The 20,537-nt window shown below is 38.6% G+C and overlaps 1 protein-coding gene and 1 pseudogene across 2 annotated transcripts in view; both read right to left on the bottom strand.

Moving 5' to 3' along the window:
• The window catches only part of MACROD2 (mono-ADP ribosylhydrolase 2), a 2,030,631-nt gene that overhangs the window by 1,256,556 nt on the left and 753,538 nt on the right, over positions 1-20,537 (bottom strand). The window lies entirely within an intron of this gene.
• On the bottom strand, positions 3,735-20,006 carry LOC116530189 (annotated as a pseudogene).

Raw genomic sequence — 20,537 nt, 5'->3', positions numbered from 1 at the left:
CGTATCTCTTTGTGTAAGCTCATCAATGGTTAGGTCTTAAGGGTACCACTTCATATTCTATAAGGAGGTCCTTTTTAAAATGAGGTCTAAGGCCTCACTATTAATAATAGATTAAGAACTAGCTTAAACTCTGTCTCCTAGTTTCAATAAAACTCAAACCTTCTTTTATTCTTTTCTTGAATTTCAAAACCTCCCTTCTTCTTTACTGAGAAGTAAGTTCAAGGTTCTCTTTTGAAGGTGTTGGTTAAAAAGTTATTGTTACTGGAATTTTCTGATCTTTACGGTTGTTCACTCAGGAAGATGTGCAATCAAACACTCTCTTAAAAGACGAAACGATTAGCTGGGTGTGGTGGCACACACAGGTGATCCCAGCTACTCGGGAGGCTAAGGCAGGAGAATCACTTGAACCTGGGAGGCGGGCGTTGCAGTGAGCCAAGATGGTGCCACTGTACTCCAGCCTGGGTGACAGAACGAGACTCCATTTCAAAAAGAGAGAGAGAGAGAGAGAGAGAGAGATACAGACAGAGAGAGAGAGAGGGAGAGAGGGGAAAGTCCAGACACAGTGGCTCATACCTATAATCCCAGTGCTTTGGAAGGCCAAGGCAGGAGGACTGCTTAAGGCCAGTTGTTTGAGACAAGCCCAGGCAACATAACGAGATACCATAAAATTATAAAAAATTTGAAAAAGAGAAAGGTTCACATTGGGCTAGATCTTTAAGATTCCACACAGTCCAACTGAGAACAAGGAAATAAAACTAATATCAGTTCCCAAATTCATGGGAAAGCATCTCATACACTATTCCATTGGGTACCTGCAACAACCCTAGAAAGTAAATTAAACAGGTATGGTTATCCGAATTTAACCGAAGAAGAAACTGAGGCTCAGTAAGATTGAGTGGCTTCCTAGGGGCACACCATTAAATAGTGGAATCAGAGTCAAACCCATTCTTTATACACACACACACACACACACACACACACACACACACACAGTCTTCAAGTAAACTGACACTCAGCATCTTTCATCTGCCAAGACTTCTAAGGGCCTGTTAGCACCTTACTGTCTCACTTGCACTTCTAAAGTTTCTCTCAGTCTTTCAGCTTTTCACTGTCCACACAGTTGGTTTCAGCTAGTGATTTTCCTTAAAAAACAAGAAACTGAAAAAAATTAATCCTTTTATGCCAAGTCAGATTCTGGATAATTTTTGACCATGTCAACTATATTTTAAAAATATAATAGAACTATAGTATTAAAAAATAAAGTATTTATTTATTTTATTCTGGACTAATAAATAAATACATTGTTGATTGATTATTAATTGTACAGATAGGATTTTGTTATGTTGTGTAGGCTGGTCTTGAACTCCTGGTCTCAAGCACTTCTCCTGCTTTGGTCTCCCCAAGTTCTGGGATTACAAGTGTGAGCCACCATGCCTGGCCTTTGCTCTTATAAGTGAATGTTTGTTCGCACATCTTACCGTGTGACCATCCATGAAGACCAAAAATGCCTGTCATTGGTATGGTATTATACCAATGACTTACTGGGAAACATTTAAGTATCATTTATAGTCCAGTTAAATTGATATAGTCAGAATTGTTTAAGCCAGTGCTTGCAATAGAGCTGAAAATTGTTTTGAGTATGTGACAACACAAAAGGAAAAAGAGATCTTGCTTTCCTTTGCATTGATTACTGTATCCTTATCTGGACTGATAAATGAGCACACCATTTAGCTTTAAGAACAAGCTCCTTGAGATGACACAATTCATTTAATCTATCCTGCATGGATTCCTTGAAGCACAATCATTTTGAATGCTGTCTTCAATTTCAAACATAAGCAATTATTTTTCTTTTTCTTTCCATAGCTACTGAACTTGAGATATACTTCAGCAACAGTTTTTTTTTTTTTTTTTTGCAGCTACTGTCCATACAATTCTTGGTTAATCTTATCAGGCTGCAGTGAGGTTTATATCCCTCATATCTCAAAGGACTTCCCCCAATCCCTAATTGCTTTCTGAACCTGACCCTCTTTTTTTTCCTGGAGCTGCCATAAAATTGCCTTTTACCACCAAGTGTTCACTTTATCAATACTTCCAGGACTATCACTGGAATTCTTTTTTTTCAGCTAATAATGGTCAAAACCATCTGCCAGAGCAGTTACAATGCCAGACAGAAGAACAATGCCAGAGTAAATAAATAACTTAGGGTTGCCATTCTAAATGAGGGAAGTACTCACGGGCAATGGTCAGATACTCACTGTAAACAGTATAAGCCAGAATCGGCTGACTACACGTGACTATGACTCTGGACAGGAGCCATGGTCCTGGAGGAACACAACCTCTGCCAGAAATCAGACCCAATGCGGGGAAGCCGGGAAAAGAATATCCCAACCTTTCCCTTCTCCTTCCCTCTCATCTCCTGCCAATGCCTCACTATAAGTCAAATGGCAAGGGAGTCAGGTAATGCCAGCAAACACATCAGCCTCTTGGAGACATAGATTAAGGCAGAGAAGGGATCTAAGTGATCGCATGCACATATATGCACATGGGGTAAGGCAACTGGAAATAGTGCAGAACCTCAGCCCAAGGGGAAAGTGTAGATACATATGTCTAAGGTTTGTGAACCCCTCAGGACTACTCATGGATTCCAGGGTAAGACATTCGAAATATATTAACGACTTTCAAATCTATGTCTCTAAGTTACATCGTGTCTTTCCCCCAGGTCAGGGTTTTAGATTTACAGCTACTCACTAGACACCATCTCTCAGCTATCGAATAGGCAGCGCAGATTCAGGTTGTCCAAAACAGGAGTAGTTCTCTTCCTCTTCCCTTCAACCTGCTCCTTCTCACAGGATCCTTTTCCTATGAATTTGAATCACTCTGGCCAGATAAGTCTAAAGCTTTAAATCCTTTTCCTTCTCTCTCTAAATCCCATCAGTGACTAATTCCTATTAATTCCATCTTCTAAGTATCTCAAGAACTTACTCTTTTACTGTCGGCCATATTGCCACCTCCACGATACAGATTTCCATCACTTCTAACCTAAACCATGGTCCCTTCACATGTATCCCCTCTTACCTATTTTCCACAAAGTCACAAAGGGGTATTTTTCTGAAAAGAAAAGCTCATCATGCCATTCCATTAGTTAAAACTCTCATGTCTCTCCCTTTTAGAAATCCAAATCCATCCAGATTCAACTGCATGCACACCAGCTTTGTTTCCAGGGTTTCACCATGACCCTAAAGGTCTAGTAGCACCAAACGAGCGACAAGTTTTGCATATGGTATGTTGTGAATACCTTTCCCTCAGTTTCATCTCTGTTGGCCTGGTGAAGTGGTAACTTTTTATTAAGAAGTAGTTTTGAAAATACAGAAGAGTTTCATAAACAACACGGAGATCTCCTATACATCGTCTTCCTTGCACTTTCATTCATTCTTTAACATCCACTTCATGGATCACTTTTTCTGGTCCTAACCCCATCCTATGAAGCTCATTTCCCCCTTTCTCTGTTCTCTGTTATTTTCCTCCTCTCTATGGTAACTGCACTTCTGACATTGTTCTGTGCTTAGTTTACCTGTTCATCAATTACGTTTTTTGTTTGTTTTGACAGAGTCTGGCTCCGTCTCCCACACTGGAGTGCAGTGGTGCAATCTCAGCTCACTGCAACCTCCATCTCCCACGTTCAAGTGATTTTTGTGCCTCAGTCTCCCCAGTAGCTGGGACTATAGTTGCCCACCACCACACCTGGCTAATTTTTGTATTTTTAGTAGAGACAGGTTTTCGTCATGTTGCCCAGACTGGTCTCGAACTCCTGGCCTCAAGCAATCCACCCTTGGCCTGCCAAAATGCCCGGATTGCAGGCACAAGCCGCTGCTCCTGGCCTGTCTGTCTGTCATTTAATAGGCCAAGTTCCATATTGACATTGGCAACACATTACCAGGAACTTTTGCAGAGTTTACCCTAAGCAGACACCTGAGCATTAGGTGCTCAGTGAGTAAGTGAGCACTTAAAATCCTATGATCAAAGGATTTCTTTTTTAAAAAAAGACATCAGGGTAGGTGGGTTTTGTTTTTGGTTTTGATTTGGCATGGTTTTATTTACTTATTTTTTTGGCTGTCTTATAAATTGAGTCAGTACTACTGGCTCCTATCTATTGCAAAAGAGCTGAGAAAGAAGAATCTGTCACTCACTGAACAGACACCATGACCCCACTCCTGAGTAAGTCTTCTAAGCTTGTATAGACACTTGAGATAAGTTCAAGAGGAGGGAATCCCTAACATGCTACGGGATGAACTAAGTGGAGAGTTGTGCTAAAAGCATGACACAGACCGTGGCGGGAAGAAAAGTGACTGTCAATCTCTCTGGGGGAAGGCTGTGGATACCTTGCAGAGCTAATAAGCATCCCAGGTAAGGAGTTGATCAGCAGGAGGCCATATGAACCAGCTAAGGCCCTGAGCAGGGAGCGACAGGGGAGAGTAGACCTCAGGTAGCAGCCACCAGCAGAAGCCATATTCAGGGATGTCACATAGATCTACCTAGCATGGAATGGGAAAAGACTTGGGAGAACATGGTGATGATTCAGATTGCAGCACTCTACCAGTGAGAAAATGCCTAAGTATTTACTGACTTGTTTTCATTGTTGACAAAATTTCTTTCGAATACACAGTAGGCTGAGAGCCTGCAGATTACAAAGTAAGGAGCTCCTAGGTTTGTGTGCAGGGACTACAAATGGGCACCTGAGGCCCAAGGGCAAGTGGTGCGTTTTCAGAGTAAGCTCATCCACAGCTCCATCAAAGGAAACTTGCATTTCAGATTGGTGGCCTTAAAAAAGCAGTCAGAGAAAAAGCACCCCAGGAGAGGAATCCAGAGAGAGCAGGAATACAGAGCCAGTGTCAGGATTCAGTGCTATTAGACTTGCTCTCACATACCAATGAGCTGAAACAGCTATCTCATAATAAGGATCTTGGGAATAAAAAACAGGTTTAGGTGAGAACTACCATGAATGAAGGGGCAGTTAACTCACTGAAATAAATGTATAAAATTCTGTGTTCACCAGAAATACAGCACAGTCACTAGTGGGGGTATGAAGCTGGCATTTAAATGAGAAATTTGTCAGCTTTTTAACCTCAGATATAGACATCATTACTCAAATGTTAATAATGTACAGCAAAGCGAACATTTCAGAAGCTTGCATGGAGAAAGAATGCCAGTCCTCAGCAACTGTTGATTGGGAATTTACTCAGTAAGTAAATTTAAAGCAATTTCTTATTTCCAACAATCTCGTTCTCAGGATCCAGGGTAGAGATCTTAACAATACCCAAATATCTGTATGTCAAAGATGGAAACAGGCTTTCCCATAGAGGCAAAGACAAAATGGTATTAAGGACAGCTGGGAGAATCAGGAAGGAGCCCAAAGAGGAGGAGGCATCTAAGATGGAACTTGAAAGGGCAAGATTTCAATAGACTGAACTGTGCAATGAAGAGGTCTCAGAGAGACAATGAGGAGGAGCTCAAGAAGAAGGTGGCTAACGGCTTCAATACTGCAAAGGAATAAAAGAGAATAAGAACAGAGAAAAGACTACGAAATTCTACACAAAAGAGAGCTTTGGTCACTTCCATAATAGCAGTTTCAGTAACGTTGATGAAACAGAGTTCGATTCTGAACAGCTGTGATTGTATATTGCTAGTAAAAATGTGACAATAGTAAGTGGAGACCTAAGTTTCTAGTTGTTGGCTGGTAAAGAGAAGAAGAGAAAAGTTTCAAAATGCTGAATGGAGGCAGAGTTATTAAAGGGCACATGTTCATTTTCGGGGAGGAATAGAAGATAATCCAGAATAATGTGAATGAAGGGAGACTAAGTGGACGAAAAGAACCGAAAGGCCTGGTGGATGGTGCATGTTAGGGAGCCAGGTCCTAAGCGGAGCTGCGGCAGAGTGATGAAGGAATAGTACTCTGTATTTTGTTTTAGATATACAAACGCATGATTTAGAGGACTGTGTTCGGTAATAATAAGCAGTGAGCATGAATAACTTCCACTGACAATTGTATTAAATGCCAGGAAGTAATAACGACTAACAGTAATTAATACTTTGCTATGTACCTGGCCCCAGGCTCAGAACTTTATATTTTAAATGAAATCCAGCATCATTTCTGTATGCTTATAGTATCAGATATCCCCAGGGTAGGTGAAAGTTTTAAAAGTATAAGCACTTCCAAGATGGCAAACACCCAGCTTGCCACCACCTGGAAATAAATAACTTGCCATCTATGCAGGGTCCCTCCCTGTCCTCACTCCACCCTGCCCCCAGCTCTATAGACAACATGGGGACCTGTGTGATCCATATCCCTTCATCTGAAGTTGTTGTTTTCCCCTAGGGAGTTCTGTGCAACACATGAGCCCTTTCTACCCTTCATGATTTCAGCAGTTTATGGCTCATTTAGAGCGACCTCAGAAATCTCTCCGACGTCCACAGCACCCCCCTTACTCGGATGCCTCTGCTCCAGTTTCTATCTGTTTAGCTCAGGAGTATGAAATCACTTACTCTGTCTTCTGCTGCTCCTTTCCTCTGTTACTTATTCAATTTTTAAGTTGAAAGGGAACTTAATTCTGCTTGATAATCAGAAGAGTACCTACCATTAATGATATATTTACAAAAAGAAGGGAAAATTAATATATTGTGGGGTGAAATCACACAGTACAGTAAATCCTTCTCCCTTTGAAGATACCCAGAATTTCTCTCTAGCATCTACATGAACCTGTGTATCTACATCCTGATTCCTAATTATACCATTTTTGTCTTAGGCTTAAAAATTAAAATAAGGTAATTTTTGTGCTTTTTTTTTCTATTTTAAGATGTAAAATAATATTTTCTGTAATTTGTTACTGTAAATTAAAATTATTTCTTCTACATTATGGGCAAAACAGGTTTTATGGGCTAACCTAAGATCCCAGCTGTCATTTAGAAACTTGATTGTTCATGAATATGAACTCTGCATTCTAAATGACTAACTTATAAATACACCTTTGTAATACAATCTCTTTGTATGTTGAAAACTCTCTGAATATGAAGATAAAGTATAATGTGATATTGTTATGCAAATGATGTCATGGAATATCTAACTACACATTAAGGATACCTTTTCCAATATTATTAATTAATTTTTGTACTAGTTATGCTAACAAAGACTTTAAAATTTCTCAGCAGCTTCCTATGTAGTAGAAACTAAGAAAATTAACTCAAATATAAAATACATAAACATATTAAGAGTGTAAGACCTTCCCAATGTCTAGTTTTGATATGTCTAATAGCATATCAAAAATACTTGATAAATTATCCTGTTGTGCTAATGACTTGAAAATTAAAATGAGCCAGACAAGCAATCTATACAGTAATTAATGAATTAATAATCTACCTCATTTCAAAAAGGCACTCAAGTCAGCTTAACAAAAAGAATATAATTAAGCAAGATACAATGAATTGAATATGAACATGAAAAGGGATAAGGAGAAGGAGAGAGTAAGATGGACAGCATAGGTGGATTCATACACAGATACATGCCGTGAAATACTGCAGTTATAAATGGGCACATGGATTTGGTTCTTAGAGTTACAGAAGCCAACCTTAAGTGAGAAAAAAATGATCAACTTCAAGATTTGCAGGGTTTACCTAGTAAAAACTACCTTAATAGTACTTATCTAAGGATAAGAACAAGTATCTCTGGTACTGAAATCCTAAAGAGATCCTCAGTATTTTCAATGATATTCTTAGAGTACTTCCAGTGATGAGATCCACAGTGAGACTCAAATCCTTTCCACACAAGGAGATGGCAGCACCTAAAGCCTAGTTGGATAAAAACCAGCTCCATGGGAAGCTATTAAAATGCTGTACAATGCATGAGTCCCCCAGTGGACTTGCTCAGTCACAAACTGCTTTAAAGCATCTGTTATAATATATGAACTAATTATCTTTAAGTCAATCTTCCCTAAATATTCAGTCCCAGTCCATGTTTTGAAATGTACTGAGCATTACCAAATTCACAGGCCTGAATCCAGCTACTTAGCATGGCTGTGGAAATACAAGACTGCAAGCTTTTATAAGCAGTGAAGCTCAGGGAAGCATTCTGGGCATGGAATTGCCATTGAATCTGAATGCAGATTACTTCTGCTTTCTGGAATAAACAAAGGTTGAAATTATCCTAAAATGGATAATGATATTACAAATACTGAAGTAACACTTAATGTTATACAAATTTTGTGGCACAAGTGATCTGCTGGTTAAACAAAACAAATACACACACAGCAAAGGACGCACTAGAAGATGGAAATTACCTGTGTTTATTTCTTTTAATAAATCTGAAATCAGTGGCTTAGGTACAGTCTTTTTTTTTTTCTTTTTAAGGTTTTTTGGTTGTAAGTTTATTCAATACAAAATAAACCTCTCCAATTTTACCAAGGTGGCTGATCATGTCCATGACCAAATCCACCTCTAAACCCCAGCCTCCGCTTTCTGGCTGGCACCAGGGGGCACAGCGCTCCATCTGTAGGTATCTCTGCCAGCTTCCCCTCTTGTGAGTCATGCAGGTCGCTCACCCTCCAGACCTTTAGGCAGAGCCCTGCTAGTCTCTGGATGGCTACGGCATAGCATGGCAGGCACAATCTCCGGGGACAGATGAAGGTAATCACGGAGATGCTGGATACCCTCATTGGTAAGGTACCAGTAGAAATGTCTCCAGGCAAACTCTTCCTTCACGTAGCCTTGGGACTTGAGAGACTGCGTGGTCTTCATGACATGAAGGTTGAGCACATTCTTGTCTGCCAGTTCTGGTTGCTTAGGCATGTGGATGTCCTTCTTGACTACCATGACTCCCTCCTTAAAAAAGAGTTCATAAATGGCCATCTGGTTCTTCTGAGGCATCAACACCTTGGCAGCTGTAGGGTCTGAGACCAGGGCCTAGATACAGCCTTTTAAAAAGGGACATACTGGATCTATTTTCTTTAATGCTTACCTGAGAAAAATAACATTATTGTCTAAAGTTATACACTGTCATCTTTTGGAATTAAATGAAATTTATTCGTCTAAATTCCTTAGGACATGTGAGAGTATTATGAGTGGGATTCCAAATTTGTCTCATAGTGCTTTGTTTTGTTTTGTTTTTCAGTTTGCTATCGAGAAATGAAACATAATAATTAAGATTTTAATTAACTATTACTGAAAGTGATTTCCTTTTAAAAATCATAACTGTATTATTCATTTGCTAAGTTTTCTTAAAACTTTGTATTACTTCTTTATTTCCATTGTTAGGATAACAAATGAAGAAAATCAAACTCTACAAGATGCCTTTATTTTCTTTCAGACATTTAATTAAAAAATTTTATCTTTTGCAATAAACTTATTATATTATTCCATTCTCATGCTAATATGAAGAAATATCTAAGACTGGGTAATTTATAATAGAAAGAAGTTTAATTGACTTCTGCATGGCTGGGAAGGCCTCAGGAAACTTACAATCATGGTGGAAAGGGAAGCAAACATGTCATTTTTCACATGGTGGCAGGAGAGAAAAGAATGAGAAATGATCGACGGGAAAGGCCCCTTACAAGACCATCAGATCTCATGAGAACTCACTCACTATCACAAGAACAGTATGGGGGAAACCGACCCCATGATTCAACTATCTCCACCTGGTCCCACCCTTGACATGTGGGGATTATTACAATTCAAGGTTACATTTGGGTGAGGACACAGAGCTAAACCGTGTCACTTATAAAGTAGTATAACATTGTCAAGATTCGGAATATAAATAATGTCTTTTATGATCTCATTGTATTTATTGGAAATGTTTTCATAAAGCTAAGAGCATGTAGTCTAAAGCCTCATTAGACCAAGACTGGGGAAGACAGGTCAGTCACTAACCATGAAGGGATTCAACAAGCTTCTAATTTATAGTTGAAATTTCATCATTATAATTATTGTGAAAACCTTCCATATATCAAACTAACTATTAGTACCCAGGATATTATTAATAATCAGGATAGATAAGGTTCCTACTGTCATGAAGCTCACAACCTAAGGAGAAAATCCAACACAATTTTATAAACCGTAACTTATGTCAAATGCAATGAAGACAATAAGCAGATGCTGTGAGAATAACAGATTGGAAGATTCTGAACTAGAGTTTGTCACTTCCACCAAGGCAGAGCCTGTGCTTTGATTGCTCAGCTGCTTTCAGCTGATTAGAAGTAAACCAAGTTCCCCTCAGGACAAAGCTGACATTGCTTTCGCTTATTGTAAGCCATTTTTAGGGTCATGGGACCTTAAAAACACCTTCATGGCACATCTGTCAACAAACAACGACAAGAAATAGAAAATTTGTTCAAGCTGGGTATTCAGCATAACAAAAACTGTGATCCTTAAGTTCATAGAAATCTACTATCCCCTTGGTATTCCTCAAAAAAGCCACCACTTTACCTAAAAATGTCTCATATGCGAGAGCGTATAGATCCTGGTATGACAGATATTATCTGATTTCAAATATGCAATAAGCCAAAGAAAATATTTTTCACATTGTTTATTCTATGGGTCAGAGTGTTCTTGAGGAAACTATTTTAGAACCTCAGAGTCTTCAATTAAAGGGTTACATGCCATCTTCAGTTTATAGCCCTGTGTATAACTGAGGCAACTGCCAGATGGAAAAATCACTGTGTGCCCACGAGATATTTAATAACCTACTCTCCACACTCCCTAAATGAGAGAAACTGAATATAAGCAACTAGTAATTGATAGCAACCACTAACTGACATAGATACAACTCATAATCCATTTACTGTTTTAATAATCCTTTCACCACAGTTAACAACATCTCTTGGAAGCTGAGGTCTGAGACTGAATTCGACGCATGCTACTGTGGCTTCTCTTCCAAGAAGTTAGAAAACGTTCAGGACGTGATGGATCTGTATAGATGTTTTCAGAGAAATAGCTGAATTTTAAAATAAAGTAGTAAAAACCATCTCGGTGAAGGTGGAGACCACGTCCGTCTCCATGACCATTCTATTTGCCAAGGGTACCATATTATTTTTTGAATTGATGCTGGATCAACCAACATATAACATGGTAACTAGAAATAGAAAAAGCATTTATTAAATAGTGATAACTTCCAATTGGTAGCTTACTTTTATGGAAGTATTTTACTTCATTAAAAATAATTTGTGTTGATTTCCATATGCCTCTCCATTCCCATTTTGGTTATTATTTTATATCAGCATAAAACCCCAGAGACTGAACACTCATTTATTTTTGCAACGTATTTCCTGTTATCAAATCACAGTTCCCAGTTTGCGAAACAAAACTTTGGACATGATATTTTAGGGGATATATGTATATTTGTAAGTACCTAAGTCTTCAAATTGCTCAACACTAACCAATGTGGCTTCTACTGTTTAAGGCAGTGTTGTAGAGGATTGTCTTTTAGAGTCTGCTATTACCCATTTTAACTCAAAATCTCCGTTTTATTAAAGCAACTCCATAGTGATAACTTTGTTCAGAAAAGTGCCACCAGTGCTATAAGCTGTCAGATAAATCAAGATAATGTAAAGCAAGAGTTGTGTTTTGTTTTGTTTTTTCTCCATATGACTTTTTTTAAACAGATGCCTCTGGTATCATCCAACTATGTAAGCACTAGAAGAAAGCAATAAGTAAAAATAGAATATGAAGTTTGAATTAAAAATTATAACCTTGTTAGATATTGATAGTAATCTATTTAAGCCCTAAAAATTCAAAAAGTTTCCCTTTATAAATATATGTGCATGCACACACATATTAATACACACACACCTACACTTATACATTTGTTGAAAATATATTGAACATGTTTTATGTACCAGGTCCTAGGCTGGGTGCAGGTAAGACTATGAAAATCAAAAGCAGACATGAATCTTGGTCTTCTCAAGTTTGCAGTCCAGTGGGCAAAAGGAGCCTAATGAAATAATCATTTAAAAATGCAAACTCATCACTGCAGTCAGCACTGCAAAGAAGATATATACGGTGCATAGTAGAGATATGTGGTCTTGAGAAAGCTGGAAGAACCTGATTCTCTTAGATGCAGCATTTTATGTCACAGAAATGAGGTGGGATAAGAAAAATAAATAGGAGTTAACTAGGCAAAGACAGGGAAGATGCACACATATCTGGCTCTGTAATGCAGGGGAGCTAAACACAAGAGAGTACAACCCTCAAACAATGGCGAGCCAGTAGATATATGCAACTAGCTGCCTATTCTTCAGGCATATGATTATGGGTCCTATTCCGCAAACTTTGCAGATGTCCTGTAAAATCAGACCACCATTCCCTAGAAAGGCAAACTCAATAATACACTCTCACAATGGCTTTTGCTTGTTTTGTTTTTTCCTCATTCTCCTTATTCCCTCACTCCTACTTCCTGGCCTCACCTTCCAAATAAGTGCCCTACAAAATCCACGTTTCATGATACGCTTTTTATGGAACTGCAAACCAATACAGTTAACCATGGCATAGGATGAGACAGGAACAAAAATGTACATAGGTCTGTCAGGCATTTTACCTCTACCTATTCAATGGGAAGCCTTGGAAGTATTGTCAAAAGAAGACATTATTAGATGTGCTTTTCAATAAGATCTTTCTGGCTCCAATGCAGAGAACAGATCAGATGGAGATGAGCTTCAGGAGAAGGAGATGAGCTTCAGAAGATAGTTCAATGCTGCAGGTGAGAGAGGATGGTGGATTAGACTAGGGAGAAATCAGAGTGACAGAAAGAAACAGATACATTCCAGAGCTATTTAGGCAGGAAAATCAATAGACTTTAATGAGAAAAGAAGTGTTGAGGATGACTCTTATTTTTGGCTTCTATAACTCAGTGGATGTGGTAGGACTCACTGAGCTAGGGAGCACTGAACAAGTCTGGGGGTAAAAGAGGGCATAATTATAAAAGTTTTAAATTTAAATTTAGGCTTAAATTGCATCCGAGGTATCTTTGAAACATCTTGAAAGAAATATAAAATAGGTAGTTAAATATATGACTTTGAAACTAAGGGAACAATTTAAGCATTTCTGATTCAACTTTATATTGGTGGCAATGAGTTTCAGGGTCATGGATGACATTAAGTAGAAAGGACAGATTAAAATAAAAAAAGATGAGAAGATGGTACCAGATCTTGAGGAAGCGGGACTAGCAAAGGAAACTGAACAAAGGGGGCCAGATGGATTTTAGGAAAATCAAGACAATGTTTCATTATGAAAGCTGGAAGAAGAGAGTATTTCCTAAAGAAGGCAAAGGCCTATAGTGCTCACTGCTACTGCAGAGGGAAGTAAGATTACTATGGTAAATTATGTTCCTCACTGCAATCAGCACTGCAAAGAAGATACATATGGCATATAGTAGAGGCATGTGGTCTTGCGAAAACTGGAAGGCCAATTCTTCTAGAATTGGCCCCAATTCTTCCCCTCTCCATACATCCACATTCTTTACTGTGTGACTTTGCAGTTTCACCCAAAAAAATCGGTGGAGTGTATTTTCTTTTGTTCAAGTGACTTGTTTTAGCTAAAAAAAAAAAAAAAAAGGAAAAAGTGACAGCATGTAGGATCTGAGCATTTCCACTTGCCCTCTTGTGCTTCTGCTCTTCCCATGAGAAGGACACGTCTAACTACTGAGTCCCAGAAGAAAGAGAGAGAGTGGGGCAGAGCCCAAGGGTGGAGTGAACTCACAGGTACAAGAACTAGGTAGTGCTTTATTTAACTTCAGGACTGTTTGCCCCTGAAGTTTAACATGGTTGATTATGCAAAAATATCTGGGCAGTAGAAAACTAGACTAAAACCTGTCTGCTAGATTAAGGATGCTGATCACTAACTGGTAAAGATCAGTTTTGCTATGGGAAGGAGAAAAGAGACAAGGTAGTGGAGGAAGCACATGGATTTAAGGGAAGTTACATGTGTACATGTGCTGTGTGTCTTAACATGTAAACATGTCAGAAAGATTTTTTAAAAAAAAGGGAGAAAATGAATACTTAAGATAAAAAGAGGAGATCTGATAGGTGCCATTTGAGAGATTAGGTAAGGTATAATGAGAGTTCAAATTCATGATGACACCGTTCAAGGGTGGGGCTGGAAGGCCAGAAAGGAAGTCCAGGGAAGGCCAGGGTCATGAGCGCTCTCTCCAGGTAACAGTGCCAGGTGTTATTCACGCTGGGCATATTTCCACCAGTACGAAACAAGTAAAGTTCAGTTAAAGTTTCGCTGAATGTACTCTTTAGTTATATAAATGATATGAGATCTATACTAATATAAGATCTTACTATTCTTTCATTAAAAGCCTGATGGGGGAAACAAACAAAAGAAACCTTCAACTGTACATGGGGTCTAGCATAGAATGCTAACAAATTACAATACTAAAATGAGGAGGAATAAGTAAAAGCAGACATATTTATCACCAACTAGATCAGTTATTTGTGAGTTATTTATAACACATATTTTAAAAAGATAACATAGGCAGTTCTGGTGTGTTTTGTTATACTCTGATTACTTCTATTAATTAAAATAATTGGTTAGGGCCAGGCATGGTGGCTCATAGTTGTAATCCCAGCACTTTGGGAGGCCAAGGTGAGTATATCACTTGAGCCCAGGAGTTCGACACCAGCCTGGGCAACATGGCAAAGCTCCATCTCTACAAAAAATACAAAAATTATTTGGGCATGGTGGCATGCACCCACCTGTAGTCTCAGTTACTCAGAAGGCTGAGGTGGGCGGATCACTTCAGCCCAGGAGGCAGAGGTTGCAGGGAGCAGATTGTGCCACTACACTCCAGCCTGGGTGACAAAGTGAGATCCTGTCTCAAAATAATAATAATAATAACTAGCTAGAACACTCCAACTTTTGATGATAGTAAATAAAATGTTTTACTCTATTATTCTAATAAATGTAAATTATTGAAGATTAACATTTTAATGAAACATGACTTAATATTCAGATAAACATCAACACTGTTTTAACCAACTTTGAAAAAGTGAATACAAGCCATCTATAATTTTATAGTGTTTCTAAATCATTTTTTTTAACATCTCAAATGAGTTTAGATAATGAAATACACATAATAATTTTGTATTCCAAACCTAGATTTTTGTAGATATACAAAATTAAGAGGCTAAACAATAAGGATAATTTCCAAAACTAGCAGAATACTCCAGTTTCTTATGAATATTTCTTTTCTTTTTTAAAATTGTGATTAAAAACACAACGTAAAATTTACCATCTTAAGCATTTGTAAGTGTATAGTTCGGAAGTGTTAAGTATACTCACATTTTTGTAAACAGATCTCCAGAATATTTTCAGCCCACAGATCTGAAACTATATATCCATTAAACAACTCTTCTTTTCTCTCTCCTCCTAGCCCCTGGTAATTACCATTCTACCTTCTGTTTCCATGAATTTGTTCACTTTGCTATCTCACGTAAGTAGAATCTTGTATTAGTATTTGTGTTTTTGTGATTGGCTTATTTTACTTTGCATAATACTTTCAAGTTTCAACCATGTTGTAGCATAGGACAGGATTTCCTTCCTTTGTAAAGCTGAATAATATTCCACTATATGTACCTAGTACATTTTGCTTATCCGTTTATACATCAATGGACATCTGAGTTGCTTCCACCTCTTGGCTATTGCATATAATGCTGTTATGAACATGGGCTTTCAAATTAAAGATTTCTTACTTTCCCTAATAAAATTTACCCAAGGTACCACTTTCTATTGGAAGATTCATGTTTACGCCTCATCACAAATAATGCTTAAAATCTATTTATGTGTGTCTATATAACAGAAAACAAAACATTCTCATATTACTAAAATGAAATCATTATTTGAGAAAGGAAGAAACAGACCATTTAGATTAAAATTTACATTGACTTTTTCTAAGTTACATATTTAGTTACACCTTATTGTTTTTAGTTTTGACTGAAATATGCAATAGTACTCCATCGTTCACATATTATATTTTGGGGGTATTCTTTGATTTTCTACAGTTAAAACATACACTCTAAGCTTCTGGTGATACGCACCTAAAGAGGCCTACCTTCTTCTCTCCTTCCCTCCTTCCCTCCCTCCCTTCCTTTCTTCTTTCCTTCTTCCTTTTTCCCTTTCGTTTTAGTAGATTAGGAAATACAAGCTATGTAAGTGTGAGTGTAGCCCAGACAGCACTTACTAAAGTTCTGTTGGCAAATACAAGGGAGTAGGAGGCTAGGCACATTTTCATTACATAGTATATGATGTACAAGTTGCAGAAATGGTTGCATTTTTAACTTTCAAATGGCTTGGGTTATAGGGCAATTTATTTCCAGGTAAAACAAAGAAATCCTGAGAAAATACTAAAGCGTTTTAGTGGTGTTTATGTCACTATGTTAAGTATTATTTGTATGAGACAAAACACAAAGAGGAAAAGACAAATAGATGAAATAATAAGACAATTGTTAGCAAAAACATTTCCTTTGTGAAGGGCATACACTCCTATAAATTAATGACTTGGGTGAGTAGCTGAAATCAATACCCAGATCCATAGTGCCCCATGTGGTTTCTATGGAGGCATCTGTTTTTCTCAGTTGCTCTAGACCATCATGGTGCATGGATGGCAGAAATGCTGACTGTTCCTAAGGGCCATTCCTGCCTCCTACCTAAGAATTATAGTCTGCTCAATACAGCAAGCTAAGGGTAGCTCTCTTACTTTAGAATACCTAAAGCCAGATCAACTCAAAACAGCATTAACTAGTTTGGAAAGTTCATAGGCACTAATACAATTTTGACATAGAAGTAGGCAAATTTCTTGAGATATAAAGGCTTTCTAGAGTCCACTGTTACACTAAGCAATGCTATATTTAAGTCAATTTACTTTATGTAACAGTTCTCTACATCTTCTCTGTGCCTTACTTAAGTTTCTTAATAACCAAAGGTTTGCATTAAAGGTGACCTCCCTACAAAGATATGTTAAGATACAACATTTCTGCTTCTCGATAGTTCATGACAAATATTTACAAAGACCTACTAGAGCTGGTTAGGCACGGAACCAGGCACTGGATACAGTGGTTAATTCATAGTCTCTGTCTTGATTAGGTGGTTTCTTCAAGGGGAGGACAACCGTTTAACAAGGAGTTCCCCAATGAGTTAAGTATTTCAAATTGTGACAGAGAGTACAAATAATGAAAAGCAGCAGCAAAATATGCTGTGAGTGTGCTTCTATCTCAGGGTCTGGCCTAGACTGAATGGGAAACACGTTCAAGTAAGGTTTTCTTGAGCACACGGCATGAACATGCTAAGGGGCGTGTAGGAACTAACCGGGTGAAATGGGTGGAGAAGAGCACTCAAGACAGGAGAAGGAAAGCTTCATCAAGGATCCCACTATGGGAATCGTGGTATGTGGTATGGTACAAAAGCTCATTTCTAAGATTACAATTGTTTCCTTAGAAAGGTATATGCCTTCCCCCAAAGAAACATTTGAAAATTGCATCCTTTCCTCCTAAGACAATTCTCAGGAAACTGTCAGAAAAGCTAAATCCAGAAAGACCATGTTGGTCTGACTTTATTACATGTGGATACTGTCCTAGTGGACATGCAGGAGAGTCCCCTCTATTAACGTCCCTTCTTCTAGGAGTTCACTTTCTCTTCCATTTGACTCTCACACTCTTCCATTATGACAACAGAGATAGGAGCAGAGGCACACCAAGACTGAGATCCTCTTTCCTGTCTCCGCCTGAGGGCCTCTGTCGTACCTCCCTAATCCTCTCCCATACTCTCCTGAGATTCTCCCTTGGCCTCCCTCCTTCCACCCCAGCAAGAGCCTCAGGGGCAAAAAGAATGACAGAAAAAAATGAGCTATTTCTTATAAAGTCTTCTAGTGAGTAAAATACCTGCTCTTTACCAAGCAATCCTACTTAGCTGAACTTGAATCTGTAGCTGACTCTGACCTTGTAAAGGGGAAGAGAGGGTTGCAGAAGCCTTTAAATCTAATCTAGTTTCAGGTCTTCACTCGCCCAGTCACCCAGTTTTCAACCTTTCTACTCTTCATTCTAATCTCACTACATCTTGACAACTCAAAAGCAATTGTGACTCTTCATTCTCCTCTGCCTCTATCTGGATGCTTAAGCTCTATTACGCAGTCCCCTGTCCCTCAGTAATTCTACCCCCAACTCCTGGCCCAAACAATGAGAGTCACTGTTGCTGGTTTATGGCTGGGCTGTGTTCTCACTTTGCTTCTTTTGAGGTTGGAGGAATGAAGACAGGAATGTCCTCACTCCTACTGACAAGGCTGCTATAGAAGAATGAGCTCTGGGCCTCCCAACTTGGATCTGGCAGAGCATGCTACCTTTATAGGCACTGCTATTCATGTCGGTTTGGTTGGACAGCAGCATCAGGTCTGGGCATATGATGGGTTAAGTTGGCTTCTGCAGGCTATTCTGGGAACACACCCAACATTTGTAGCTTTTATTTTTCTATTGAAAAGTACCTCTAAGGTCCAAATAACCAACTAACAAATGAGTTTTTGGAACAGAATTGTTTGTAAGATGAGGGACTGTCTGCAATTAGAATAAAAAAATGTAGTTTGGTGGAAATTCAATTGAATTAACCCAAAAGCAGAGAGATGAAAGGCTATTCCACAAAGCCAAGTAATTCTTATGAAAAAATACCATTAGCTAGTGACTCTTTTTGAAACCTACAGTAACTCTTTCAGGAAACACAGGTAGCAGTACATTAATGCGTTAATGGTTTCAAAAGTATTCCCAAAAGTCCTCAACTAGTTTCAGCACTGAGATAATCTGATTCATTATTTTACATTAGGCCATAAGAGATATAGTTATTTATCAAATAACTAAGCATGAATGCAGTAGAAGGAAATATATGGGTGATACAGTTTCCATAATATCCTTACATATGACAGGCTATACACACAGACACAGATATACAACACACCTTTCCCAATACAAACATCATGGTAACAAAACATAAATTTTTAACCTTAGATAGTATAAGATTTACTTATTTTCTCTCCTTTTATACTAAAGTATTTGGCAAGAAAAACCCTTCAAACAGGCACCAGAAATTGATTTTAATAACAAGTAATATTAAATCTCATGTTGATTTAAAATTCTTTTGGGTCAGCTCCTCTGAAGGAAAATATATTCGCCTGCAAACATGAGTGGTCACGGCAGAAGGCAACTGCAGGAGTTCCTCTGTCAAGATGTAAAGGGAAATTCCTAGTAGTGAAGAGTTGAAAGCAGCTGGGAGGCCTGAATGGTTATTTTAGTTGACTGAGTTCATGGTAAAGGGAACACTGTTATTGTTTCCATTCCCAAAGGAGTCAGTTAACTTTGTTATTTTCTCTGGAAATAAATATCACCTTCCTAATAGGAGAGGAGTAGCCATGATGTGGTAATTTGCGGGCAGGATTGGAGCAGGGCGGGGGGACTCCAGAGGTTATCTGGCTAAGGTGTCTTCAAACTGTTCCTTCAGAACCCTAGAGATTAATATTCAGCTTTCTGAGAGACCAGGAGGGACTGCTTCCATATTCTTTAGTTTTTCAGGAAATTCTCTGGTAAGTTTTCATCAGAAGCAAATGGGTCTTTAGTTTATTTTCTACAAAGCTCTGACTTCAACCACCTGACTAAAGGGTCCCAATGAGCTAACCCCTCCTCTCCAACACAGGACACTAGCAGAGCTACAGCAAGTTGGACCCTGGGCAGGGGTAAAATCGCCTGGTACATACAATGAGAGGCATTTACTGAGCACTTACAACAGGCCAGCAACTCCTACAAATGTTGTACATTAACTCATTAAAGCCTCATAACAACCCAATGGATGAGTACAATTATTATACCTCTTTTTAAAGATGAGGAAACTGGCACACTCTTCGGTGAAGTAAATAGCTTAGTAAAAAGTGGAACCAGAATTGGATGGTTAAAAGTCTATATCCTTTGACCTCGTGATCCACCCACCTCGACCATCATGGTCAACATGGTGAAATCCCGTCTCTACTAAAAATACAAAACAATTAGCTGGGCGTGGTGGTGCACGCCTGTAGTCCCAGCTACTCGGGAGGCTGAGGCAGGAGAATTGCTTGAACCTAGGAGGCGGAGGCTGCGGTGAGCCGAGATCGTGCCATTGCACTCCAGCCTGGGTAATAGGAGAGAAACTCCGTCTCAAAAAAAAAAAGAAGGTCTATATCCACAGTCATAGCTTTAACCACTATAATATCCACCTCTGAACATGTTAGAAAACCTAGGGAAATGTTCTGAGGTATGCACTTAGTGCCGTAACACTGCTTCTGCAGGACACCCATCAGCCATGATATTCCGCAGAATCAAAACACGTCAGGTGGCTGCTTAGACAACCCCACTTCTACCTTATTCATATAGGCCTATAAAAATACAGACATTTACCAACAAGTACATTCTCCTTTTCATTCAGAATCTATTCAAAGGGTAAACTACCTTACAAAAATACTGCTAACCTAATTTTTTTAGTTGGATGGATTG

The sequence above is a fragment of the Sapajus apella genome, unplaced genomic scaffold (assembly GCF_009761245.1).
Source record: "Sapajus apella isolate SASKATOON/1434 unplaced genomic scaffold, GSC_monkey_1.0 scaffold65, whole genome shotgun sequence".
Lineage (NCBI taxonomy): Eukaryota > Metazoa > Chordata > Mammalia > Primates > Cebidae > Sapajus > Sapajus apella.
Note: the sequence above shows the minus strand (reverse complement) of the source record. Positions and strands in the feature narration are given on the sequence as shown.